Genomic DNA, 27670 nt, shown 5'->3' on the forward strand with positions numbered 1-27670 from the left:
GTCTCTCAGTGCGTTAGCAATATATTGATGATGTTTCTCAGTAACGACTGTCTCTCAGTGGGTTAGCTATATATTGATGATGTCTCTCAGTACCCTCTGTCTCTCAGTGCATTAGCTATATATTGATGATGTCTCACAGTACCCTCTGTCTCTAAGTGTGTTAGCTATATATTGATGATGTCTCTCAGTACCCTCTGTCTCTCAGTGCATTAGCTATATATTGATGATGTCTCACAGTACCCTCTGTCTCTAAGTGTGTTAGCTATACATTGATGCTGTATCTCAGTCTCCTCTGTCTCTCAGTGAGTTAGCTATATATTGATGATGTCTCTCATTCTACTCTGTCTCTCAGTGAGTTAGCTATATATTGATGATGTCTCTCATTCTACTCTGTCACTCAGTGTGTTAGCTATATATTGATGATGTTTCTCAGTCTCCTCTGCCTCTCAGTGTGTTAGCTATATATTGATGATGTCTCTCATTCTACTCTGTCACTCAGTGTGTTAGCTATATATTGATGATGTTTCTCAGTCTCCTCTGCCTCTCAGTGTGTTAGCTATATATTGATGATGTATCTCAGTCTCCTCTGTCTCTAAGTGTGTTAGCTATATATTGATGCTGTATCTCAGTCTCCTCTGTCTCTCAGTGAGTTAGCTATATATTGATGATGTCTCTCATTCTACTCTGTCACTCAGTGTGTTAGCTATATATTGATGATGTTTCTCAGTCTCCTCTGCCTCTCAGTGTGTTAGCTATATATTGATGATGTCTCTCATTCTACTCTGTCACTCAGTGTGTTAGCTATATATTGATGATGTTTCTCAGTCTCCTCTGCCTCTCAGTGTGTTAGCTATATATTGATGATGTCTCACAGTACCCTCTGTCTCTAAGTGTGTTAGCTATATATTGATGATGTTTCTCAGTACCCTCTGTCTCTCAGTGTGTTAGCTATATATTGATGATGTCTCTCATTCTACTCTGTCACTCAGTGTGTTAGCTATATATTGATGATGTATCTCAGTCTCCTCTGCCTCTCAGTGTGTTAGCTATATATTGATGATGTCTCTCATTCTACTCTGTCACTCAGTGTGTTAGCTATATATTGAAGATGTCTCTCTGTACCCTCTGTCTCTCAATGTGTTAGCTATATATTGATGATGTCTCTCAGTAACCTCTGTCTCTCAGTGTGTTAGCTATATATTGATGATGGCACTCAGTACCCTCAGTCTCTCTCTGTGTTAGCTATACATTGATGATGTATCTCAGTACCCTCTGTCTCTCAATGTGTCAGCTATATATTGATGATGTCTCTCAGTAACCTCTGTCTCTCAGTGTGTTAGCTATATATTGATGATGTCTCTCAGTACCCTCTGTCTCTCAATGTGTTAGCTATATATTGATGATGTCTCTCAGTAACCTCTGTCTCTCAATGTGTTAGCTATATATTGTGATGTCACACAGTGCCCTCTGTCTCTGTGTGTTAGCTATATATTGATGATGTTTCTCAGTGACGTCTGTCTCTCAGTGTGTTAGCTATATATTGATGATGTTTCTCAGTCTCCTGAGTCTCTCAGTGTGTTAGCTATATATGGATGATGTCTCTCAGTACCGTCTGTCTCTCAGTGTTAGCTATATATTGATGATGTCTCTCAGTAACCTCTGTCTCTCTGTGGGTTAGCTATATATTGATGATGTCTCTCATTACCGTCTGTCTCTCAGTGCGTTCGCTAATTATTGATGATGTTTCACATGAACCTCTGTCTCACAATAAGGTTGCTATATATTAATGTTGTTTCTCAGTCTCCTCTGTCTCTCAGTGCGTTAGCAATCTTTTGATGGTGTCTCTCAGTCTCCTGTGTCTCTCAGTGAGTTAGCTATATATTGATGATGTCCTCAGTCTGCTCTGTCTATCAGTGTGTTAGCTATATATTGATGATGTTTCTCAGTACCGTCTGTCTCTCAATGTGTTAGCTATATATTGATGATGTCTCAGCACCCTCTGTCTCTCATTGTGTTAGCTATATATTGATGATGTCTCTCAGTACCCTCTGTCTCTCAGTGAGTTAGCTATATATTGATGATGTCTCTCAGTCTCCTCTCTCTCTCAGTGAGTTAGCTATATATTGATGATGTCTCTCAGTACCCTCTGTCTCTCAGTGCGTTAGCTATATATTGATGATGTTTCTCAGTACCCTCTGTCTCTCAGTGTGTTAGCTATATACTGATGATGTTTCTCAGTACCCTCTATCTCTCAGTGTGTTAGCTATATATTGATGATGTTTCTCAGTACCCTCTGTCTCTCAGTGTGTTAGCTATATATTGATGATGTTTCTCAGTACCGTCTGTCTCTAAGTGGGTTAGCTATATATTGATGATGTCTCTCAGTCTACTCTCTCTCTCAGTGTGTTAGCTATATATTGATGATGTTTCTCAGTACCCTCTGTCTCTCAGTGGGCTAGCTATATATTGATGATGTCTCTCAGTACCCTCTGTCTCAGTGCGTTAGCTATATATTGATGATGTCTCTCAGTAACGTCCGTCTCTCAGTGGGTTAGCTATATATTGGTGATGTCTCTCAGTACCCTCTGTCTCTCAGTGGGTTAGCTATATATTAAAGATGTCTCTAAGTACCCTCTGTCTCACAGTGGGTTACCTATATATTGATGATGTCTCTCAGTACCCTCTGTCTCTCAGGGCGTTCGCTAAATTTTGATGATGTTTCTCAGCAACCTCTGTCTCACAATAAGGTTGCTATATATTAATGTTGTTTCTCAGTCTCCTCTGTCTCTCAGTGCGTTAGCAATCTTTTGATGGTGTCTCTCAGTCTCCTGTGTCTCTCAGTGAGTTAGCTATATATTGATGATGTCCTCAGTCTGCTCTGTCTATCAGTGTGTTAGCTATATATTGATGATGTTTCTCAGTACCGTCTGTCTCTCAATGTGTTAGCTATATATTGATGATGTCTCAGTACCCTCTGTCTCTCATTGTGTTAGCCATATATTGATGATGTCTCTCAGTACCCTCTGTCTCTCAGTGAGTTAGCTATATATTGATGATGTCTCTCAGTCTCCTCTCTCTCTCAGTGAGTTAGCTATATATTGATGATGTCTCTCAGAACCCTCTGTCTCTCAGTGCGTTAGCTATATATTGATGATGTTTCTCAGTACCCTCTGTCTCTCAGTGTGTTAGCTATATACTGATGATGTTTCTCAGTACCCTCTATCTCTCAGTGTGTTAGCTATATATTGATGATGTTTCTCAGTACCCTCTGTCTCTCAGTGTGTTAGCTATATATTGATGATGTTTCTCAGTACCGTCTGTCTCTACGTGGGTTAGCTATATATTGATGATGTCTCCCAGTCTACTCTCTCTCTCAGTGAGTTAGCTATATATTGATGATGTCTCTCAGTACCCTCTGTCTCAGTGCGTTAGCTATATATTGATGATGTCTCTCAGTAACGTCCGTCTCTCAGTGGGTTAGCTATATATTGGTGATGTCTCTCAGTACCCTCTGTCTCTCAGTGGGTTAGCTATATATTAAAGATGTCTCTAAGTACCCTCTGTCTCACAGTGGGTTAGCTATATATTGATGATGTCTCTCAGTACCCTCTGTCTCTCAGTGCTTTCGCTAAATTTTGATGATGTTTCTCAGCAACCTCTGTCTCACAATAACGTTGCTATATATTAATGTTGTTTCTCAGTCTCCTCTGTCTCTCAGTGCGTTAGTAATCCTTTGATGGTGTCTCTCAGTCTCCTGTGTCTCTCAGTGAGTTAGCTATATATTGATGATGTCTCTCAGTCTGCTCTGTCTCTCAGTGTGTTAGCTATATATTGATGATGTCACTCAGTACCCTCTGTCTCTCAGTGTGTTAGCTCTCTATTGATGATGTCTCTCAGTACACTCTGTCTCTCAGTGTGTTAGCTATATATTGATCATGTCTCTCAGTACCGTCTGTCTCTCAGTGCGTTAGCTATGTATTGATGATGTCTCACAGTCTCCTCTGTCACTCAGTGTTTTAGCTCTCTATTGATGATGTCTCTCAGTACCCTCTATCTCTCAGTGTGTTAGCGATATATTGATGATGTTTCTCAGTAACCTCTGTCTCTCAGTGTGTTAGCTATATATTGATGATGTTTCTCAGTACCGTCTGTCTCTCAGTGGGTTAGCTATATATTGATGATGTTTCTCAGTAACCTCTGTCTCTCAGTGTGTTAGCTATATATTGATGATGTTTCTCAGTACCGTCTGTCTCTCAGTGGGTTAGCTATATATTGATGATGTTTCTCAGTACCCTCTGTCTCTCAGTGCGTTAGCTATATATTGATGATGTTTCTCAGTACCGTCTGTCTCTAAGTGGGTTAGCTATATATTGATGATGTCTCCCAGTCTACTCTCTCTCTCAGTGAGTTAGCTATATATTGATGATGTCTCTCAGTACCCTCTGTCTCAGTGCGTTAGCTATATATTGATGATGTCTCTCAGTAACGTCCGTCTCTCAGTGGGTTAGCTATATATTGGTGATGTCTCTCAGTACCCTCTGTCTCTCAGTGTGTTAGCTATATATTGATGATGTCTCTCAGTACCCTCTGTCTCTCAGTGCTTTCGCTAAATTTTGATGATGTTTCTCAGCAACCTCTGTCTCACAATAACGTTGCTATATATTAATGTTGTTTCTCAGTCTCCTCTGTCTCTCAGTGCGTTAGTAACCTTTGATGGTGTCTCTCAGTCTCCTGTGTCTCTCAGTGAGTTAGCTATATATTGATGATGTCTCTCAGTCTGCTCTGTCTCTCAGTGTGTTAGCTATATATTGATGATGTCACTCAGTACCCTCTGTCTCTCAGTGTGTTAGCTCTCTATTGATGATGTCTCTCAGTACACTCTGTCTCTCAGTGTGTTAGCTATATATTGATCATGTCTCTCAGTACCGTCTGTCTCTCAGTGCGTTAGCTATGTATTGATGATGTCTCACAGTCTCCTCTGTCACTCAGTGTTTTAGCTCTCTATTGATGATGTCTCTCAGTACCCTCTATCTCTCAGTGTGTTAGCTATATATTGATGATGTTTCTCAGTAACCTCTGTCTCTCAGTGTGTTAGCTATATATTGATGATGTCTCTCAGTACCGTCTGTCTCTCAGTGGGTTAGCTATATATTGATGATGTCTCTCAGCCTCCTCTCTCTCTCAGTGAGTTAGCTATATATTGAAGATGTTTCTCAGTACCCTCTGTCTCTCAGTGCGTTAGCTATATATTGATGCTGTATCTCAGTACCCTCTGTCTCTCGGTGTGTTAGCTATATATTGATGATGTCACTCTGTACCCTTTGTCTCTCAGTGGTTTAGCTATATATTGATGATGTTTCTCAGTACCCTCTGTCTCTCAGTGTGTTAGCTATATATTGAAGATGTTTCTCAGTACCCTCTGTCTCTCGGTGTGTTAGCTACATATTGATGATGTCTCTCAGTGCCGTCTGTCTCTCAGTGGGCTAGCTATATATTGATGATGTCTCTCAGTACCCTCTGTCTCTCTGTGTGTTAGCTATATATTGATGATGTCTCTCAGTGCCGTCTGTCTCTCAGTACGTTAGCTATATATTGATGATGTTTCTCAGTAACGTCTGTCACTCAGTGTGTTAGCTATATATTGATGATGTCTCACAGTACCCTCTGTCTCTAAGTGCGTTAGCTATATATTGATGATATCCATCAGTACCCTCTGTCTCTCAGTGGGTTAGCTATATAATGAAGATGTTTCTCAGTACCCTCTGTCTCTCAGTGTGTTAGCTATATATTGATGATGTATCTCAGTCTCCTCTGTCTCTCAGTGTGTTAGCTATATATTGATGATGTCTCTCATTCTCCTCTGTCACTCAGTGTGTTAGCTATATATTGATGATGTATCTCAGTTTCCTCTGTCTCTCAGTGTGTTAGCTATATATTGATGATGTCTCTCATTCTCCTCTGTCACTCAGTGTGTTAGCTATATATTGATGATGTTTCTCAGTACCCTCTGTCTCTCAGTGAGTTATCTATATATTGATGATGTCTGTCACTACCCTCTGTCTCTCAGTGTGTTAGCTATATATTGATGATGTCTCTCAGTCTCCTCTGTCTCTCAATGTGTTAGCTATATATTGATGATGTCTCTCAGTAACCTCTGTCTCTCAGTGTGTTAGCTATATATTGATGTTGGCTCTCAGTACCCTCTGTCTCTCAGTGTGTTAGCTATATATCAATGATGTTTCTCAGTACCCTCTGTCTCTCAATGTGTTAGCTATATATTGATGATGTCTCTCAGTAACCTCTGTCTCTCAGTGTGTTAGCTATATATTGATGATGTCTCTCAGTACCCTCTGTCTCTCAATGTGTTAGCTATATATTGATGATGTCACTCACTGCCCTCTGTCTCTGTGTGTTAGCTATATATTGATGATGTTTCTCAGTGACGTCTGTCTCTCAGTGTGTTAGCTATATATTGATGATGTCTCTCATTATCTCTGTCTCTCAGTGTGTTAGCTATATATTGATGATTCTCTCAGTGCCTTCTGTCTCTGTGTGTTAGCTATATATTGATGATGTTTCTCAGTGACGTCTGTCTCTCAGTGTGTTAGCTATATATTGATGATGTTTCTCAGTCTCCTGTGTCTCTCAGTGTGTTAGCTATATATTGATGATGTCTCTCAGTCTCCTCTGTCTCTCAGTGTGTTCGCTATATATTGATGATGTTTCTCAGTGCCCTCTGTCTCTCAGTGCGTTAGGTATATATTGATCATGTCTCTCAGTACCCTCTGTCTCTCAATGTGTTAGCTATATATTGATGATGTCTCTCAGTGCCCTCTGTCTCTGTGTGTTAGCTATATATTGATGTTGGCTCTCAGTACCCTCTGTCTCTCAGTGTGTTAGCTATATATCAATGATGTTTCTCAGTACCCTCTGTCTCTCAATGTGTTAGCTATATATTGATGATGTCTCTCAGTAACCTCTGTCTCTCAGTGTGTTAGCTATATATTGATGATGTCTCTCAGTACCCTCTGTCTCTCAATGTGTTAGCTATATATTGATGATGTCTCTCAGTGCCCTCTGTCTCTGTGTGTTAGCTATATATTGATGATGTTTCTCAGTGACGTCTGTCTCTCAGTGTGTTAGCTATATATTGATGATGTCTCTCATTATCTCTGTCTCTGTGTGTTAGCTATATATTGATGATGTTTCTCAGCGACGTCTGTCTCTCAGTGTGTTAGCTGTATATTGATGATGTTTCTCAGTCTCCTCTGTCTCTCAGTGTGTTAGCTATATATTGATGATGTCTCTCAGTCTCCTCTGTCTCTCAGTGTGTTCGCTATATATTGATGATGTTTCTCAGTGCCCTCTTTCTCTCAGTGCGTTAGGTATATATTGATCATGTCTCTCAGTACGCTCTGTCTCTCACTGTGTTAGCTATATATTGATGATGTCTTTCAATTCCCTCTGTCTCTCAGTGTGTTAGCTATATATTGATGATGTCTCTCAGTACCGTTTGTCTCTCAGTGTGTTAGCTATATATTGATGATGTTTCTCAGTACCGTCTGTCTCTCAATGTGTTAGCTATATATTGATGATGTCTCTCAGTACCCTCTGTCTCTCATTGTGTTAGCTATATATTGATGATGTCTCTCAGTACCCTCTGTCTCACTGTGTTAGCTATATATTGATGATGTCTTTCAATTCCCTCTGTCTCTGAATGTGTTAGCTATATATTGATGATGTCTTTCAATTCCCTCTGTCTCTGAATGTGTTAGCTATATATTGATCATGTCTCTCAGTAACGTCTGTCTCTCAGTGTGTTAGCTATATATTGATGATGTTTCTCAGTACCCTCTGTCTCTCAGTGTGTTAGCTATATATTGATGATGTTTCTCAGTACCGTCTGTCTCTCAGTGGGTTAGCTATATATTGTTGATGTCTCTCAGTACCCTCTGTCTCTCAGTGTGTTAGCTATATATTGATGATGTTTCTCAGTACCGTCTGTCTCTCAGTGGGTTAGCTATATATTGATGATGTTTCTCAGTACCCTCTGTCTCTCAGTGTGTTAGCTATATATTGATGATGTTTCTCAGTACCGTCTGTCTCTCAGTGGGTTAGCTATATATTGATGATGTCTCTCAGTCTCCTGTTTCTCTCAGTGTGTTAGCTATATATAGATGATGTCTCACAGTACCCTCTGTCTCTCAATGTGTTAGCTATATATTGATGATGTTTCTCAGTACCGTCTGTCTTTCAGTGTGTTAGCTATATATTGATGATGTTTCTCAGTACCGTCTGTCTCTCAGTGGGTTAGCTATATATTGATGATGTTTCTCAGTACCGTCTGTCTCTCAGTGGGTTAGCTATATATTGATGATGTCTCTCAGTCTCCTGTTTCTCTCAGTGTGTTAGCTATATATAGATGATGTCTCACAGTACCCTCTGTCTCTCAATGTGTTAGCTATATATTGATGATGTTTCTCAGTACCGTCTGTCTTTCAGTGTCTTAGCGACATATTGATGAAGTTTCTCAGTACCCTCTGTCTCTCAGTGTGTTAGCTATATATTGATGATGTTTCTCAGTACCGTCTGTCTCTCAGTGTGTTAGCTATACATTGATGATGTCTCTCAGTACCCTCTGTCTCTCAGTGTGTTAGCTATATATTGATGATGTCTCTCAGTCTCCTCTCTCTCTCAGTGAGTTAGCTATATATTGATGATGTCTCTCAGTACCCTCTGTCTCTCAGTGCGTTAGCTATATATTGATGATGTTTCTCAGTACCCTCTGTCTCTCAGTGTGTTAGCTATATATTGATGATGTTTCTCAGTACCCTCTGTCTCTCAGTGTGTTCGCTATATATTAATGATGTCTCTCAGTACCCTCTGTCTCTCATTGTGTTAGCTATATATTGATGATGTCTCTCAGTACCCTCTGTCTCTCACTGTGTTAGCTATATATTGATGATGTCTTTCAATTCCCTCTGTCTCTCAGTGTGTTAGCTATATATTGATGATGTTTCTCAGTACCGTCTGTCTCTCAGTGCTTTATCTATATATTGATGATGTCTCTCAGTACCCTCTGTCTCACAGTGGGTTAGCTATATATTGATGATGTCTGTCAGTACCCTCTGTCTCTCAGTGCGTTCGCTAAATATTGATGTTGTTTCTCAGGAACCTCTGTCTCACAATAAGGTTGCTATATATTAATATTGTTTCTCAGTCTCCTCTGTCTCTCAGTGCGTTAGCAATCTTTTGATCGTGTCTCTCAGTCTCCTGTGTCTCTCAGTGAGTTAGCTATATATTGATGATGTCTCTCAGTCTGCTCTGTCTCTCAGTGAGTTAGCTCTCTATTGATGATGTCTCTCAGTACCTTCTGTCTCTCAGTGTGTTAGCTATATACTGATGATGTCTCTCAGTACCCTCTGTCTCTCATTGTGTTAGCTATATATTGATGATGTCTCTCAGTACCCTCTGTCTCTCACTGTGTTAGCTATATATTGATGATGTCTTTCAATTCCCTCTGTCTCTCAGTGTGTTAGCTATATATTGATGATGTTTCTCAGTACCGTCTGTCTCTCAGTGTGTTAGCTATATATTGATTATGTCTCTCAGTACCGTCTGTCTCTCAGTACGTTAGCTATGTATTGATAATGTCTCACAGTCTCCTCTGTCACTCAGTGTTTTAGCTCTCTATTGATGATGTCTCACAGTCTCCTCTGTCACTCAGTGTTTTAGCTATATATTGATGATGTCTCTCAGTACCCTCTGTCTCTCAGTGTGTTAGCTATATAATAATGATGTCTCTCAGTACCCTCTGTCTCTCAATGCATTCGCTAAATATTGCTCCCCACAGCAAGCACTGCCAGTGCTCATCCCCACAACCATCACTGCCAGTGCTGACATCTAGCACTGCCAGTGATCCCACCCAAGGGCAGTACTGGCAGTGCGCCCCTTCACAGCTTGCACTGTCAGTGCTCCCCTACAGCCAGCCCTGCCAACGCTCTGCCCGCAGCCAGCAATGCCAGTGCACCCCCACAACAAGCTCTGTCAGTGCTTCAACCACAGCCAACACAGCCAGTCCTCCCGCCCCCCTAGAGCCACCGCAGCCAGTCCTCCCACAACGAGCACTGCCAGTGCTCCCACAGCCAGCACTGCCAGTGCTCCCACCCATGGCCAGAACTGCCAGTGCTCCCCTCCACACCGAGCACTGCCAGTGCTCCCACAACAATCACTGCCAGTGCAAATCGTCACAGCCAGCACTGCCAGTGCTATCTCCCTCCCCACAGCCAGCACTGCCAGTGCTCCCCAGAGCCTGCAATGTCAGCGCTCCCATCACATACAACACTGCCAGTGCTCCCCACACATCCTGCACTGCCAGTGATCCACCACAGAGACAGCACTGGCAATGCTGCCCTCCATAGCTAGTGCTCCCGTCCACAGCTAGCACTGCCAGCGATCCCCACAGCCAGCTCTGCCAGTGCTCCTCCCACAGCCAGTACTGCCAGTGCTCCCCACATCCGGCACTGCCAGTGCTCCCTCTATAGCCAGCACAGTCAGTGCGCATCCCCACAGCCAGCACTGCCGGTGCTCCCCACACAGCCGACACTGTCAGTTCCCCGCCCCACAGCCAGCACTTCCAGTTTTTCCCCCACAGCCAGCACGTCCAGTGCTCCACCCCCAAAGCCAGCACGTCCACTGCTCCACCACAGCCAGCACTGCCAGTGCTCCAGCACCCTAGAGCCACCACAGACAGTCCTCCCCACAGCCAGCACTGCCAATGCTCCCGCACCACACACAGCCAGCACTGCCAATGCTCCACACTCCCCCACAACGAGCACTGCCAGTGCTCACCCCGCAGCCAGCACTGCCAGTGCACCCCCACAACAATCTCAGCCACTGCTTCACCCACAGCCAAGAGAGCCGCACCCTACTGCCACCACTGCCAGTCCTCCCCCACAACGAGCACTGCCAGTGCTCACCTCCACAGCCAGCACTGTAAGTGCTCCCCACAGCCAGCACTGACAGTGCTCCCCACAGTCAGCCCTGCCAGTGCCCCCCACCACAGCGATCACTGCCAGTGCTCCCCCACAGCCAGAACTACCAGTGCTCCCCACAGCCAGCACAGCCTGTGCTCCCCCCACATAGCCACACTGTCAGTGCTCATCCCCAAAGCCAGAACTGCCAGTTCTCAACCCACACAACCAGCATTGTCAGTTCTGACCCCCCCCCCCCCAGGGCCGCCACTGCCGGTGCTCCCCACAGGCGCTTCCTCCCCCATAGCCAGCACTACCAGTGCTCCCCCTCACAGCCAGCACTGTCAGTGCTCCCCCATAGCCAGCACTGCCAGTGTTCCCCTCCACAGCCAGCACTATCAGTGCTCCCCTCCACTGCCAGCACAGCCAGTGCTCCCCACCCCCACACCTGTCATTCAGCGGCTGGAGCTCCTCATTGGCTGAGAGTCAGCCAGTCGGAGACTGGAGCTGCTGATTGGCTGAGAGGCTGCCAGTCAGCGGCCGGAGCTCCTGATTGGCTGAGAGGCTGCCATTCGGAGACTGGACCTGCTCATTGGTTGATGGGCTGTCAGTCAGTTTTATTTTCTCATTAGTTGAATAATTGATGTAACCGGATATTTCACCGCGATCTTGATCTGCTCCCTGAACCTGGACTGAGTCACCACATAAATAAATGTGTTTGTGCAACAATTTAAATCCCGCAGCATAAATCCGACTTCTTGTAAATTATACTGAGGAAAGGTGATGATATATACTCCACTCAAATCCAAATAAAAAAATTTAATAACAGACACGGTCCAGAGGAGGATGAAAGTTCCGGAGATGCTGAAGAGTAAAATCATTGACTTCCTTCTGCTCTCCATCTCTGGGTCGGTGCGATTGTCTCCCTGACTCTGAGCCCTCAGTGCCTTCCGGATCCGACTGGTGAGTAAAATGTGTCTGACTGTCAGAGCGTTGATCAACAGGATTGAGAAGAAAGGCATCAATGGGGTTAAAACCTGATCGAACCAGTTAAAGAAACCCCATCCCGGGTCAGTGAAAAGGCTGCTCTTTGTGTCACAGCCCCACTGGACATTGTCGATTATCTCCCAAGGTTGCGATGTAAAGTACCAGGGGATGTTTGTCACACAGAGCAGGAGGCCGCTTGTGGACAGAACCACAGCCGCAGTTTTCCCGGTGCAATATTTAGTTTTCAGTTTCTGGCAGCGAATAGCCACAAATCGATCAAAGGAGAAAGTGAGGGTGAACCAGACAGAACAGTCCGCGGCTGCAGCCCGCAGGACACCGTTAACACTACACACAGTGGTGAGGGACAGGAAACTCCAGGGGAAATAATAACCATTGACCATGTTCAGTATGGGGTTAGTGATAATAAACAGCAGATCCGCCGTTGCCATGGCCACCAGGTAGCGAGTGGTGCAGGTAGAGAGGCCACACTTCCCCCGACACAGAATCACAATTCCCAGTAAATTAACTGTCAGGGAGAGAAAGGAGAGACGAGGGAAATTATGGGTAATTAATCTCCCTGTCTGAAACAGGGCATAATATCAGCATCAATATAATGGACAGTGGGTGGGTGGGGGTGTTGGGAGAGGAGTGGGCACAGAGATTAACATTGCAGAGAGGGAAGTAGGAAATGTAACTCCAGTGTTAAATATGGGGAATGGGGGGGGGGGTGAATTGCAGCCCTGTCAGTTTGATGGCAGCGGTAGGAAAATGTTTATAATTCAGAGACCTTTGGGAGAGGTTACATTTCTCATTTAATCTGATTTACAGGATTCACTGAGGCCGGCCAGGTTTCCCAAACCGGATACAAACATACCCGAGATTGTCATCCCAGCTCAATTACTGGACCACTCCCCGGATTGGACCGTTCCCTGGACTGGATTACTGATGAGGTTGGACCCCACTCCTGGTTTATTTGAATACGCGATCAATGGAAAAAATAAAACAAACGCAGGACCTTCCCGCTTCATAATCATGGGAGGAATAGAAATATAGAATGTACAGTGCAAAAGGAGGCCATTCGGCCCATCGAGTCTGCACCGGCCCTTGGAAAGAGAAAACCAGTTCAGCCCACCCCATCCCCATAACCCAGTGACCCCATCTCAATTGTGTGGAAACTAAACACAATTTATCTTGGCCAATCCACCTAACCTGCTCATCTTCGGACTGCGGGAGGAAACTGGAGCACCCGGAGGAAACCCACGCAGACACGGTGTAGAAAGTGCAGACTCCGCAGACAGTGAACCAAGCCGGGAATCGAACCTGGGACCCTGGAGCTGTGAATCAACTGTGCCAACCACTGTGCTACGTGCAGCCCAGCCTGTCCAGAATAGAGTCTGTCCAGTCTCCAGAACATGCCGAGGGCACACCCCTCCCAGGTTTAGTCATTCGTAAAGCACCCGCTCCCAGGAATTCCCCATTGCCATGTGTCGAACATCCCACCACCACTGTTCCCAGGAATCCATCCTCTCCCTGTTTGAATACAATCCCTGCCAAGCTGTTCTCAGGAATATTCCCGCTCCGGCATTGGACCTTCCCCAGGGTTCACGGCCGAATAGACTCTCTCCAGATTCGGACTCATTGTATTCGACAAAAAAGTAGGAACATTCCAAAACAAGAGCATTAAGATGGAGGAGAAAGTTCCCAGACTAAAGTTGTTGAAATTCAAGTTACGTCCTGCGGGATGTAACATCCGAATTGGACGATGAGATGTTGCTCCTCCAGCTTGCGTTGGGCTTCACTGCATTCTGGCAGCAGGCCAAGGACAGACATGTGGGCCTGAGAGCAAGATGCTGAGTTAACATGGCCACAACAGGAAGGCGGGGGCCATGCTGTGGGCTGAGTGAAGGTGTTCCACAAAGCAGTCTCCCAGTCTGTGTTTCGTCTCCCCAATGTAGAGGAGACGGTATTGGCTCCAGCGAATACAGTAGAACAAATTGAAGGCACAGAAGTGAAACGCTGCTTCCCCAGAAAGGAGAGTTTGCTGCTGAGAAGCATGAGGCGGGAGGAGGTAAAGGGACAGTTGTTGCACCGTCTGGGATTGCAGGGGAAGGTGCTGGGGGAAGGGAAAGGGGTGTGGTGTGTGAGGGGGAAGTGGAAAAGGGGGAGGGAGAGGTACCTGAGGAATGCAGAAATTGTGGGGAGTGGTTGGAGAGAGGTGAAGATGTGTTTGCTCTTGACATCATGCTGCAGTTGGCAGAAATGGAGGAGGACTTTCCTTTCAATGGGGAGGCTGATGGTGTGGAAAGTGAGGAGAGGGAGACACTATCATGTTTCCGGGAGGAAGGGGGATGTGTGAGGATAGAGGTGTGAGAAGTGAATTGAACACGATTGAAAGGCCTGTTAACAAAGGGAGGTGGTGGGGACAGCCCCGGTTAAGGAAAAGACAAACATGCCAGACGGGCTATTTTCGAAGACGCCATCATTGGACCAGAGGTGATGGAGGCGGAGAAAGTGGGAGAATGAACATTGAACATAGAACATAGAACATTACAGCGCAGTACAGGCCCTTCGGCCCTCGATGTTGGGCCGACCTGTGAAACCACTCGAAAGCCCATCTACACTATTCCCTTATCGCCCATATGTCTATCCAATGACCATTTGAATGTCCTTAGTGTTGGCGAGTCCACTACTGTTGCAGACAGGGCATTCCACACCCTTACTACTCTCTGAGTAAAGAACCTACCTCTGACATCTGTCCTATATCTATCTCCCCTCAATTTAAATCTATGTCCCCTCAGCTAGACATCACCATCCGAGGAAAAAGGCTTTCACTGTCCACCCTATCCAATCCTCTGATCACCTTGTATGCCTCAATTAAGTCACCTCTTAACCTTCTTCTCTCCAACGAAAACAGCCTCAAATCCCTCAGCCTTTCCTCATAAGGTTTTCCCTCCGTACCAGGCAACATTCTGGTAAACCTCCTCTGCACCCTTTCCAATGGTTCCACATCCTTCCTATAATGCGGTGTAGAGGGTGCCATCTCCGCTACTCCACTACTGGGCCGATATCTGGGGTTTGAATATCTGTGTGTGTCTCTCTCCAGCTGGCACTGAAACTTCAGAGGCCAGGGGATGTCGCGCTGGGACACTTCCACTGAAGAGAGCACTGATTCAAGCCTGCCGTTTATTCCTAACCGACAGCCTGAGACTTATATCACACAGATCTCCAGACCCCTACCAATACCCAGGTGATTCTCTCTCTTGCCGGTGGTGCAACAGCCACCCGGTTCCTACTCCACTAGAGTAGCTTTCCCAAGAGAGAGAATAGGACACTGCTGTTTATTTCCTAACCAGCAGTCTGTCCTGAGTGAACCGCTCAAGATGACCCTCGATTCCTGAACCCGGAATTAAGGTGAGGAGTATTTTTAACAATGACTTGGTCAGAGATCGCTGGTGAAGGATTGAAGAATTTAAACGACTCCAATTAGCATCAAATCAAGATTTATTGTAAAACCCAGGTCAAAATCATCAACAGAAGAAACACAATAAAATCTTATGCTCTAATACAACTAAGTCTATTCAAAAGGTAATATAGCGGACACAACGAAAATTCTTACGGTTACACAGGTTTTAGCAAAATCACAAGGCACAAAACAAGTTCCCTTCCCCAAAGCCTCAACCACTATTAAAATCAAGGGAGTTTCGTAAGCTGCTGCGGAGTACTTACGGTCACAGGCTGCAGAGCTCAAGTCAGGGGTGCAGAGGTCGAGCCACGAACGAACAGACCCCTCTCGAAAACACAGCCCCTTTTATATAGTTATACCTGGCTTTGTTCTGTGATCGGCCAGCCCCTTTTGCATTGAGAAGGTAAGTTTTTAAAAGTTCCCGCTGGCCCCGCCCCCTTTGCCGGTCAGAGCTGTATGTTTCCGGGGTATTCCTTGCAGGTCCGCTTCTTCCAGCTGGGCAGACCTGCGCGATTTGAATTTGGCGCTGGCTCCGCCCCCCTCCTCCCAGTGAGTTTCTGCCGGTAGCTTCTGTCAAGATTGGAGTACCTCCCCCAGGTCCGCCTCCAACTTGGTTTTTCCTCTACCGCTGATTTTCTAGGGGCTTTTCCAGCGCAATATGCTGGACTCAGACAGTCTGATTTCTAGTTTTAATGAGGTTAGGCTCTTCTGTGGAGAATTTCAGTGTCTTCCAGCTGCTCCGGAGATGGCTGCTGTTCTCACCTCGCTATGTTGATGGGGTGCTAATTGGATTCTACTCTGGTGGAGGCCAGGTCATTTACATTTGCATGGGGCTATGACCATCCCATTGTCCTGCTTGCATGCAAGCCTCCTGTGTATTCCCGTGCCCCTTTGTCTGTGTCTTGATGTTATCTTGTTTGTCTGGCCCCTTCTTCCTTGTAGCTCCTAGGGGGGTGTTTGTAAATGTTTATGTATTTATGCCCTTACTCGGCTCAGCGGGCCAAGCCTGCTGGGAAAACTGGTTCTGTTCCCTTGGCTGGAAAGTCGGTTTACAGTCTCTGAGTTTCTCCAAAAAGGGCCGAATTGCCCGAAAACCTTACAGCGGCGACCAGAACTGAACGCAATACTCCAAATGCGGCCGCACCAGAGTTTTGTGCAGCTGCAACATGACCTCATGGCTCCGAAACTCAATCCCTCTACCAATTAAAGCTAACACACCACACCGTACACTTTCTTAACAACTCTCTCAAACTGGGTGACAATTTTCAGGGATCTATGTACATGGACACCGAGATCTCTCTGCTCATCCACACTGCCAAGAATCTTACTATGGGCCCAGTACTCTGTCTTTCTGTTGTTCCTTCCAAAATGAATTATCTCACACTTTTCTGCATTAAACTCCATTTGCCACCTCTAAGCCCAGCGCTGCAGCTTATCTATGTCCCTCTGTAACTTGTATCATCCTTCTGCATTGTCCACAATTCCACCGCCTATAGTGTCGACTTTAATGAGATGCAGTCTTGACAGGAAGCAAGGTACGAGGATCTGTGCACAACCCTTGTGTTGGGGAACGGAGGTGAAGAGGGATTGGACATCCATTGTGAAGATTAGGCAGTTAGGGCCAGGGAAATGGACCTTGTTTATATGACTTAGGGCACCAGAGGAATCAGGAATCGTACAATCCCCACAGTGCAGAAGGGGGTAATTCGGCCCATTAAACCTGTACCAAACCTCTGAAAGAGTACCTCAACCAAACTTACTCCCCCGCCTATCTAATTAACCCCTTTATCTAACCTACACATCTTTTTTGGACACTACGGAGTAATTTAGCATGGTCAACCCACCGAACCTGCACATCTTTTGACTGTGGGACGTAACCGAAGCACCCGGAGGAAACCCACGCAGACATGGGGAGAATGTACAGACTCTGCACAGACAGTCACCCAAGGTGGGAATTGATTTCGGGATCCTGGTGCTGTGAGGCAGCAGTGCAAACCACTGTGTCACTGTGCCACAAATGTATTTGGGAAGGGGCAGAACAGGGTAAAGCGGATGGAATCAAGATAGGAAGAAATTATCTTGGTGGGGCTGGAACAGGCCGAAATAAGGGTATACTGGAACTTTCCTGTTTGTGGACTTGGGGAAGAAAGTAGAAGCAGGAGGTTGATGCAGGATGTGTGGGATTGTGGGACTATGATGTCCGAGGCTGTGGACAGAAGATATCCAGATTCAATGAGCTCAGTGAAAGTCCTGGAAACAATATCATGCTGTTTGGTGGTGTGCTGCTGGTCCAGCGGGAGGTAGCAGGATGGGCCTGAGAGTTGACGGTCAGCGTCTGTGAGGAAGAATTCAGGACACCAGACAATAATGGCACCACCCTTGTGAGCAGCATAGATCATCAGGCCAGAGTTGGATATTAGAGAGAGGATTGGAGCAAGTTTAGAGTGAGTAAGGATAGAGTTGGTGAGAGGCACCGAGAAATTGAGACGGTCGATGTCGCACTGACAGATCTCAATGAAAAGATCAAAAATGGACACATGCTGGCGACACACTCAGAAAACAGGGAGAGGAATTAAAGAGATTTAGTCTAACTGGTGGATGGTGGGAAGTTGTGTTCCACAAGGATCAGCACTGGGATCACTCTCCTTCACCATTCCCATCAACAGTATGGGATCGGGAAGCAGAATGATAATTACACAATTTACAGACAAAATCAAATTGGGAGTGATAGTGAATACAGAGGAAGAATACAAGTAATTACAGGCACACATTCATCATTCATTATGAATTTGCAAAATGGGAATTTCAATGGGACATTAATGTTCCGACAGATCAGTGTCCGCTGCTGCATTTTGTTCAGAACAATAAGTCCCCCAATCACTCCTTGGAAAACACGTGTGTGAATGGACTGGAGGGGTTTCTGGGTTCAGGAGAATAGATTCACAAATCGTGTGAAGCAGAAACACAGTTTAAAAACACCCATAAAAATTGATCAAACATATTCATTTCAGGATGAATAGAAATGGGAAAATATCACAAAACCTATTGGAATACTGCACTGCTGTGGGTTTTATGAAATATGAGAGTGTGGGCGATGCCTGTTCCTGCTGGAGTAGGTCAATAGAAAACAGAGATAGAGACATTTCACTTCATACAATAAATATCAAACATCTTCAAAACACAGCCAAACTCGTCCTGTTTTCAACCTATTCCAAAGTTAAAACACACAGAGAGAACTCCACAGAATGGAGCGGCCACTCCCCAATAAAATACAGCATTTCAAAATAGAACCAACTAATTTCAGTCCAGTTACTGACCCACACACAATACAATTCCACACGGACAGATAGTCCCAGTAATGGATAGATAATTGGATCAGATATTTCACTCTCGTGACAGATACTTCCAGTAATCCTTGTTCACTGCTGTCAGATATTACACTCTGGTTAGTGATCCACCCTCAGTGTGATTTCATTCTTACTCCCACTACACCTTCCTTCAGAGAGATTGCCTTCACTGAGATCCAATCTAAAATTATACAAGATTCCACGCAATCTAACAACGTCATTGATCAGACATCCCGTGAGTTACAAACAGGTTTATTGTTAGTTGGTGAAATGGATTCAAACCATAGACATTATTAACGAGATTTGAATTAAGTGAATTATATCGTTGACCTGGTGTCTGTACAATAGTGAGCACGACATCAACGTTAAACATTTTCAGTCACAGTTTAAAATGAGAGAGCCGCTCACACACAGGTTTACACAACTTCAATAGTGATAGTCACTTACCAGGAACACCAAAAATTGCAACGATTGGGTAGAATATTTTCTCAGCAGTCTGAATTGGATAAAGCATTTTCAGTGTGAAGTGATCTGTCCCTTCCTGGGATTGGCAATCTCTCTGTCTGAAACTCTGAGGTTATATATTCTCCAAGCTTTTAATTAATGCCCTGTGGAGCTACCTCAGGGATATTGAGGTTGTGACATCGTTTAACTTATTTTTCAAAGATGTGAACAAACAGATTCCGATATTTGGTTCAGCGAAAGCAAATATTATTTTGTGAGTGAGTGACCTCTTTGCAAACACAGGACTATGTTGATCACATTGTTCAACGAACATTAACAGAAAGGATGCTGTCCACTCAGAGACCATCAGTCCCATCTCTACATCTCACATTGTTTCAGTGATATCCCTCACTCCACTGTGACCATTCAGAGATCCAGTTCCAATTGTCAGTGTGTTTCTCTGGGTGGGTCCACAGCGCTCTGGGATGTAGCTGCCTCTGTAACTGTGACCACTCACTGATTCAGTTCCAATTGTCAGTGTGTTTCTCTGGGTGGTTCCACTGCACTCTGGGTTGTAGCTGCCTCTGTAACAGTGACCATTCAGTGATTCAGTTCCAATTGTCATTGCGTTTCTCTGGGTGGTTCCATTGCACTCTGGGGTGTAGCTGCCACTATAACTGTGACCATTCAGTGATTCAGTTCCAATTGTCAGTGTGTTGCTCTGGGTGGTCCCACTGCACTCTGGGATGTAAGTACCTCTGTAACTGTGACCATTCAGTGATTAGGTTCCAATTGTCAGTGTGTTTCTCTGGGTGGTTCCACTGCACTCTGGGATGTAGCTGTCTCTGTAACTGTGGCCATTCAGTGATTCAGTTCCAATTGTCAGTGTGTTTCTCTGGGTGGGTCCACTGCACTCTGGGGTGTAGCTGCCTCTGTAACTGTTACCATTCAGTGATTCAGTTCCAATTGTCAGTGTGTTTCTGTGGGTGGTTCCACTGCACTCTGGGATGTAGCTGCCTCTGTAACTGTGACCATTCAGTGATTCAGTTCCAATTGTCAGTGTGTTTCTCTGGGTGGTTCCACTGCACTCTGGGGTGCAGCTGCCTCTGTAACTGTGACCATTCAGTGATTCAGTTCCATTGATCAGTGTGTTTCTCTGGGTGGTTCAACTGCACTCTGGGATGTAGCTGCCTCTGTAAATGTGACCATTCAGTGACTCAGATCCAATTGTCAGTGTGTTTCTCTGGCTGGTCCTACTGCACTCTCGGATGCAGCTGCCGCTGAAACAGAGACCATGCAGTAATTCAGTTCCAATTGTCAGTGTGTATCTCTAGGTGGTTCCACTGCACTCTGGGGTGTAGCTGCCGCTGTAACTGTGACCATTCAGTGATTCAGTTCCAATTGTCAGTGTGTTTCTCCGGGTGGTTCCACTGCACTCTGGGGTTTTACTGCCTCTGTAACTGTTACCATTCAGTGATTCAGTTCCAATTGTCAGTGTGTTTATCTGGGTGGGTTCACTGCACTCTGGGCTGTAGCTGCTTCTGTAACTGTGACCATTCAGTGATTCAGTTCCAATTGTCAGTGTGTTTCTCTGGATGGGTCCACTGCTCTATGGGGTGCAGCTGCCTCAGTAACTGTGACCACTCAGTGATTCAGTTCCAATTGTCAGTGTGTTTCTCTGGGTGCTTCCACTGCACTCTGGGGTGCAGCTGCCTCTGTAACTGTGACCACTCAGTGATTCAGTTCCAATTGTCAGTGTGTTTATCTGGGTGGGTTCACTGCACTCTGGGCTGTAGCTGCCTCTGTAACTGTGACCATTCAGTGATTCAGTTCCAATTGTCAGTGTGTTTCTCCGGGTGGTTCCACTGCACTCAGCGGTATAGCTGCCTGTTCAACTGTGAACATTCAATATCCAGTTCTAATTGTCAGTGCGTTTCTCTGGGTGGTTCCACTGTACTCTTGGTTGTAGCTGCCTCTGTAACAGTGAACATTCAGTGATTCAGTTCCAATTGTCAGTGTGTTTCTCTGGGTGGGTCCACTGCACTCTGGGGTATAGCTGTCTCTGTAACTGTGACCATTCAGTAATTCAGTTCCAATTGTCAGTGTGTTTCTCTGGGTGGTTCCACTGCACTCTGGGATGTAGCTGCCTCTGTAACTGTGACCATTCAGTGATTCAGTTCCAATTGTCAGTGTGTTTCTCTGGGTGGTTCCACTGCACTCTGGGATGTAGCTGCCTCTGTAAATGTGACCATTCAGTGATTAAGTTCCATTGATCAGTGTGTTTCTCTGGGTGGTTCCACTGCACTCTGGGGTGTAGCTGCCTCTGTAACTGTGACCATTCAGTGATTCAGTTCCAATTGTCAGTGTGTTTCTCTGGGTGGTTCCACTGCACTCTGGGGTGCAGCTGCCTCTGTAACTGTGACCATTCAGTGATTCAGTTCCATTGATCAGTGTGTTTCTCTGGGTGGTTCAACTGCACTCTGGGATGTAGCTGCCTCTGTAAATGTGACCATTCAGTGACTCAGATCCAATTGTCAGTGTGTTTCTCTGGGTGGTTCCACTGCACTCTGGGGTGTAGCTGCCTCTGTAACTGTGACCATTCAGTGATTCAGTTCCAATTGTCAGTGTGTATCTCTAGGTGGTTCCACTGCACTCTGGGGTGTAGCTGCCGCTGTAACTGTGACCATTCAGTGATTCAGTTCCAATTGTCAGTGTGTTTCTCTGGGTGGTTCCACTGCACTCTGCGATGTAGCTGCCTGTTCAACTGTGACCATTCAATATTCAGTTCTAATTGTCAGTGCTTTTCTCTGTGTGATTCCACTGCACTCTGGGTGTAGCTGCCTCTGTAACTGTGACCATTCAGTGATTCAGTTCCAATTGTCAGTGTGTTTCTCTGGATGGGTCCACTGCTCTGTTGGGTGTAGCTGCCTCTGTAACTGTGACCATTCAGTGATTCAGTTCCAATGGTCAGTGTGTTTCTCTGGGTGGTTCCACTGCTCTATGGGGTGCAGCTGCCTCTGTAACTGTGACCACTCAGTGATTCAGTTCCAATTGTCAGTGTGTTTCTCTGGGTGCTTCCACTGCACTCTGGGGTGCAGCTGCCTCTGTAACTGTGACCACTCAGTGATTCAGTTCCAATTGTCAGTGTGTTTATCTGGGTGGGTTCACTGCACTCTGGGCTGTAGCTGCCTCTGTAACTGTGACCATTCAGTGATTCAGTTCCAATTGTCAGTGTGTTTCTCCGGGTGGTTCCACTGCACTCAGCGGTATAGCTGCCTGTTCAACTGTGAACATTCAATATCCAGTTCTAATTGTCAGTGCGTTTCTCTGGGTGGTTCCACTGTACTCTTGGTTGTAGCTGCCTCTGTAACAGTGAACATTCAGTGATTCAGTTCCAATTGTCAGTGTGTTTCTCAGGGTGGGTCCACTGCACTCTGGGGTATAGCTGTCTCTGTAACTGTGACCATTCAGTAATTCAGTTCCAATTGTCAGTGTGTTTCTCTGGGTGGTTCCACTGCACTCTGGGATGTAGCTGCCTCTGTAACTGTGACCATTCAGTGATTCAGTTCCAATTGTCAGTGTATTTCTCTGGGTGGTTCCACTGCACTCTGGGATGTAGCTGCCTCTGTAAATGTGACCATTCAGTGATTCAGTTCCATTGATCAGTGTGTTTCTCTGGGTGGCTCCACTGCACTCTGGGGTGTAGCTGCCTCTGTAACTGTGACCATTCAGTGATTCAGTTCCAATTGTCAGTGTGTTTCTCTGGGTGGTTCCACTGCACTCTGGGGTGCAGCTGCCTCTGTAACTGTGACCATTCAGTGATTCAGTTCCATTGATCAGTGTGTTTCTCTGGGTGGTTCAACTGCACTCTGGGATGTAGCTGCCTCTGTAAATGTGACCATTCAGTGACTCAGATCCAATTGTCAGTGTGTTTCTCTGGGTGGTTCCACTGCACTCTGGGGTGTAGCTGCCTCTGTAACTGTGACCATTCAGTGATTCAGTTCCAATTGTCAGTGTGTTTCTCTGGGTGGTTCCACTGCACTCTGGGGTGCAGCTGCCTCTGTAACTGTGACCATTCAGTGATTCAGTTCCATTGATCAGTGTGTTTCTCTGGGTGGTTCAACTGCACTCTGGGATGTAGCTGCCTCTGTAAATGTGACCATTCAGTGACTCAGATCCAATTGTCAGTGTGTTTCTCTGGCTGGTCCTACTGCACTCTCGGATGCAGCTGCCGCTGAAACAGAGACCATGCAGTAATTCAGTTCCAATTGTCAGTGTGTATCTCTAGGTGGTTCCACTGCACTCTGGGGTGTAGCTGCCGCTGTAACTGTGACCATTCAGTGATTCAGTTCCAATTGTCAGTGTGTTTCTCTGGGTGGTTCCACTGCACTCTGCGATGTAGCTGCCTGTTCAACTGTGACCATTCAATATTCAGTTCTAATTGTCAGTGCTTTTCTCTGTGTGGTTCCACTGCACTCTGGGTGTAGCTGCCTCTGTAACTGTGACCATTCAGTGATTCAGTTCCAATTGTCAGTGTGTTTCTCTGGATGGGTCCACTGCTCTCTTGGGTGTAGCTGCCTCTGTAACTGTGACCATTCAGTGATTCAGTTCCAATGGTCAGTGTGTTTCTCTGGGTGGTTCCACTGCTCCATGGGATGCAGCTGCCTCTGTAACTGTGACCACTCAGTGATTCAGTTCCAATTGTCAGTGTGTTTCTCTGGGTGCTTCCACTGCACTCTGGGGTGCAGCTGCCTCTGTAACTGTGACCACTCAGTGACTCAGTTCCAATTGTCAGTGTGTTTATCTGGGTGGGTTCACTGCACTCTGGGCTGTAGCTGCCTCTGTAACTGTGACCATTCAGTGATTCAGTTCCAATTGTCAGTGTGTTTCTCCGGGTGGTTCCACTGCACTCAGCGGTATAGCTGCCTGTTCAACTGTGAACATTCAATATCCAGTTCTAATTGTCAGTGCGTTTCTCTGGGTGGTTCCACTGTACTCTTGGTTGTAGCTGCCTCTGTAACAGTGAACATTCAGTGATTCAGTTCCAATTGTCAGTGTGTTTCTCTGGGTGGGTCCACTGCACTCTGGGGTATAGCTGTCTCTGTAACTGTGACCATTCAGTAATTCAGTTCCAATTGTCAGTGTGTTTCTCTGGGTGGTTCCACTGCACTCTGGGATGTAGCTGCCTCTGTAAATGTGACCATTCAGTGATTCAGTTCCATTGATCAGTGTGTTTCTCTGGGTGGCTCCACTGCACTCTGGGGTGTAGCTGCCTCTGTAACTGTGACCATTCAGTGATTCAGTTCCAATTGTCAGTGTGTTTCTCTGGGTGGTTCCACTGCACTCTGGGGTGCAGCTGCCTCTGTAACTGTGACCATTCAGTGATTCAGTTCCATTGATCAGTGTGTTTCTCTGGGTGGTTCAACTGCACTCTGGGATGTAGCTGCCTCTGTAAATGTGACCATTCAGTGACTCAGATCCAATTGTCAGTGTGTTTCTCTGGGTGGTTCCACTGCACTCTGGGGTGTAGCTGCCTCTGTAACTGTGACCATTCAGTGATTCAGTTCCAATTGTCAGTGTGTTTCTCTGGGTGGTTCCACTGCACTCTGGGGTGCAGCTGCCTCTGTAACTGTGACCATTCAGTGATTCAGTTCCATTGATCAGTGTGTTTCTCTGGGTGGTTCAACTGCACTCTGGGATGTAGCTGCCTCTGTAAATGTGACCATTCAGTGACTCAGATCCAATTGTCAGTGTGTTTCTCTGGCTGGTCCTACTGCACTCTCGGATGCAGCTGCCGCTGAAACAGAGACCATGCATTAATTCAGTTCCAATTGTCAGTGTGTATCTCTAGGTGGTTCCACTGCACTCTGGGGTGTAGCTGCCGCTGTAACTGTGAACATTCAGTGATTCAGTTCCAATTGTCAGTGTGTTTCTCTGGGTGGTTCCACTGCACTCTGCGATGTAGCTGCCTGTTCAACTGTGACCATTCAATATTCAGTTCTAATTGTCAGTGCTTTTCTCTGTGTGGTTCCACTGCACTCTGGGTGTAGCTGCCTCTGTAACTGTGACCATTCAGTGATTCAGTTCCAATTGTCAGTGTGTTTCTCTGGATGGGTCCACTGCTCTCTTGGGTGTAGCTGCCTCTGTAACTGTGACCATTCAGTGATTCAGTTCCAATGGTCAGTGTGTTTCTCTGGGTGGTTCCACTGCTCTATGGGGTGCAGCTGCCTCTGTAACTGTGACCACTCAGTGATTCAGTTACAATTGTCAGTGTGTTTCTCTGGGTGCTTCCACTGCACTCTGGGGTGCAGCTGCCTCTGTAACTGTGACCACTCAGTGATTCAGTTCCAATTGTCAGTGTGTTTATCTGGGTGGGTTCACTGCACTCTGGGCTGTAGCTGCCTCTGTAACTGTGACCATTCAGTGATTCAGTTCCAATTGTCAGTGTGTTTCTCCGGGTGGTTCCACTGCGCTCTGGGATGTAGCTGTCTCTGTAACTGTGACCATTCAGTGATTCAGTTCCAATTGTCAGTGTGTTTCTCCGGGTGGTTCCACTGCACTCAGCGGTAGAGCTGCCTGTCCAACTGTGAACATTCAATATCCAGTTCTAATTGTCAGTGCGTTTCTCTGGGTGGTTCCACTGTACTCTTGGTTGTAGCTGCCTCTGTAACAGTGAACATTCAGTGATTCAGTTCCAATTGTCAGTGTGTTTCTCTGGGTGGGTCCACTGCACTCTGGGGTATAGCTGTCTCTGTAACTGTGACCATTCAGTGATTCAGTTCCAATTGTCAGTGTGTTTCTCTGGGTGGTTCCACTGCACTCTGGGATGTAGCTGCCTGTTCAACTGAGACCATTCAATATACAGTTCCTATTGTGTTTGCGTTTCTCTGGGTGGTTCCACTGCACTCTGGGGTGTAGCTTCCTCTGTAACTGTGAGCATTCAGTGATTCAATTGCAAATGTATTTCTCTGGGTGGTTCCACTGCACTCTGGAATGTAGCTGCCTCTGTAACTGTGACCATTGAGTGATTCATTTCCAATTGTCTGTGTGTTTCTCTGTGTGGTTCCACTGCACTCTGGGGTGTCGCTGCCCCTGTAAATGTGCCATTCAATGATCCTGTTGCAATTGTCAGTGTGTTTCTCTGGGTGATTCCACTGCACTCTGCGATGTAGCTGCCTGTTCAACTATGACCATTCAATATTCAGTTCTAATTGTCAGTGCGTTTCTCTGGGTGTTTCCACTGCACTCTGGGGGTGTAGCTGCCTCTGTAAATGAGATCTTTCAGTGATTCAGTTCCAATTGTCAGTGTGTTTCTCTGGGTGGTTTCACTGCACTCTGTGGTGAAGCTGTCTCTGTAACTGTGTTCATTCAGTGATAAAGATCTAATTGTCAGTGATTCTCTGGGTGGTTCACTGCACTCTAGGGTGCAGCTGCCTCTGTTACTGTGACCATTCAGTGATTCAATTCCAAATGTATTTCTCTGGGTGGTTCCACTGCGCTCTGGGATGTAGCTGCCTCTGGAACTGTGACCACTCAGTGATTCAGTTCCAATTGTCAGTGTGTTTCTCTGGGTATATCCACTTAACTCTGGGATGTAGCTGCCTCTGTAACTGACCATTCAGTGATTCAGTTCCAATTGTCAATGTGTTTCTCTGGGTTGTCCCACTGCAGTCTGGGGTGTAGCTGCCTCTGTAACTGTGACCATTCAGTTATACAGTTCCAATTGTCAGTGTGTTTCTCTGTGTGGTCCCACTGAACTCTGGTGTGTCGCTGCCTCTGTAACTGTGACCATTCAGTGATTCAGTTCCAATTGTCAGTGTGTTTCTCTGGGTGTGTCCACTGCACTCTGGAGTGTAGCTGCCTCTGTAACTGACCATTCGGTGATGCAGTTCCCATTGTCAGTGTGTTTCTCTGGGTGGGTCCACTGCACTCTGGGCTGTAGCTGCCTCTGTAACTGACCATTGTCAGTTCCCATTGTCAGTGTGTTTCTCAGCGTGGTTGAAGCCACCTGGGTTGGCCACTTCCCGACTTTTCAATGGAGATCCGATAAGAATGCAGGGAAATTCTGTCAAACGCAGGAGAAACAAGCAGGTACAAAGTTTCCTGTGTATTAGAACTTGCAGGAACCCAGACAGCACTGAAACTAACAAACTACATGTTGATGAGCGATCCCCGGAAACAATTGGAAACAGTTAAGGTAATCAAGGCCAAGCCAGACTCCTCGGCGCCAGCAGGAGCCAAGGCAAATGAAGGCCAACGGACACTTAGGAACCGCGCAGCGATCAGGGAACCACTCCAGTATTGGAGAAATCGATCCAAGTGATCAGAACTTAGTCCAATGACATGGAACCAGGTACGGGGTCCTCCCCGAATGGCGTGAAGCCCTTGGGGACTATAAAATAGAGTCCCCAAGTTCAATTCGTCCTTCTTGACAGGGCCTCTCAGCAGCTCGAAAC

Source organism: Scyliorhinus torazame, chromosome 20 (genome assembly GCF_047496885.1).
Source record: "Scyliorhinus torazame isolate Kashiwa2021f chromosome 20, sScyTor2.1, whole genome shotgun sequence".
NCBI lineage: Eukaryota > Metazoa > Chordata > Chondrichthyes > Carcharhiniformes > Scyliorhinidae > Scyliorhinus > Scyliorhinus torazame.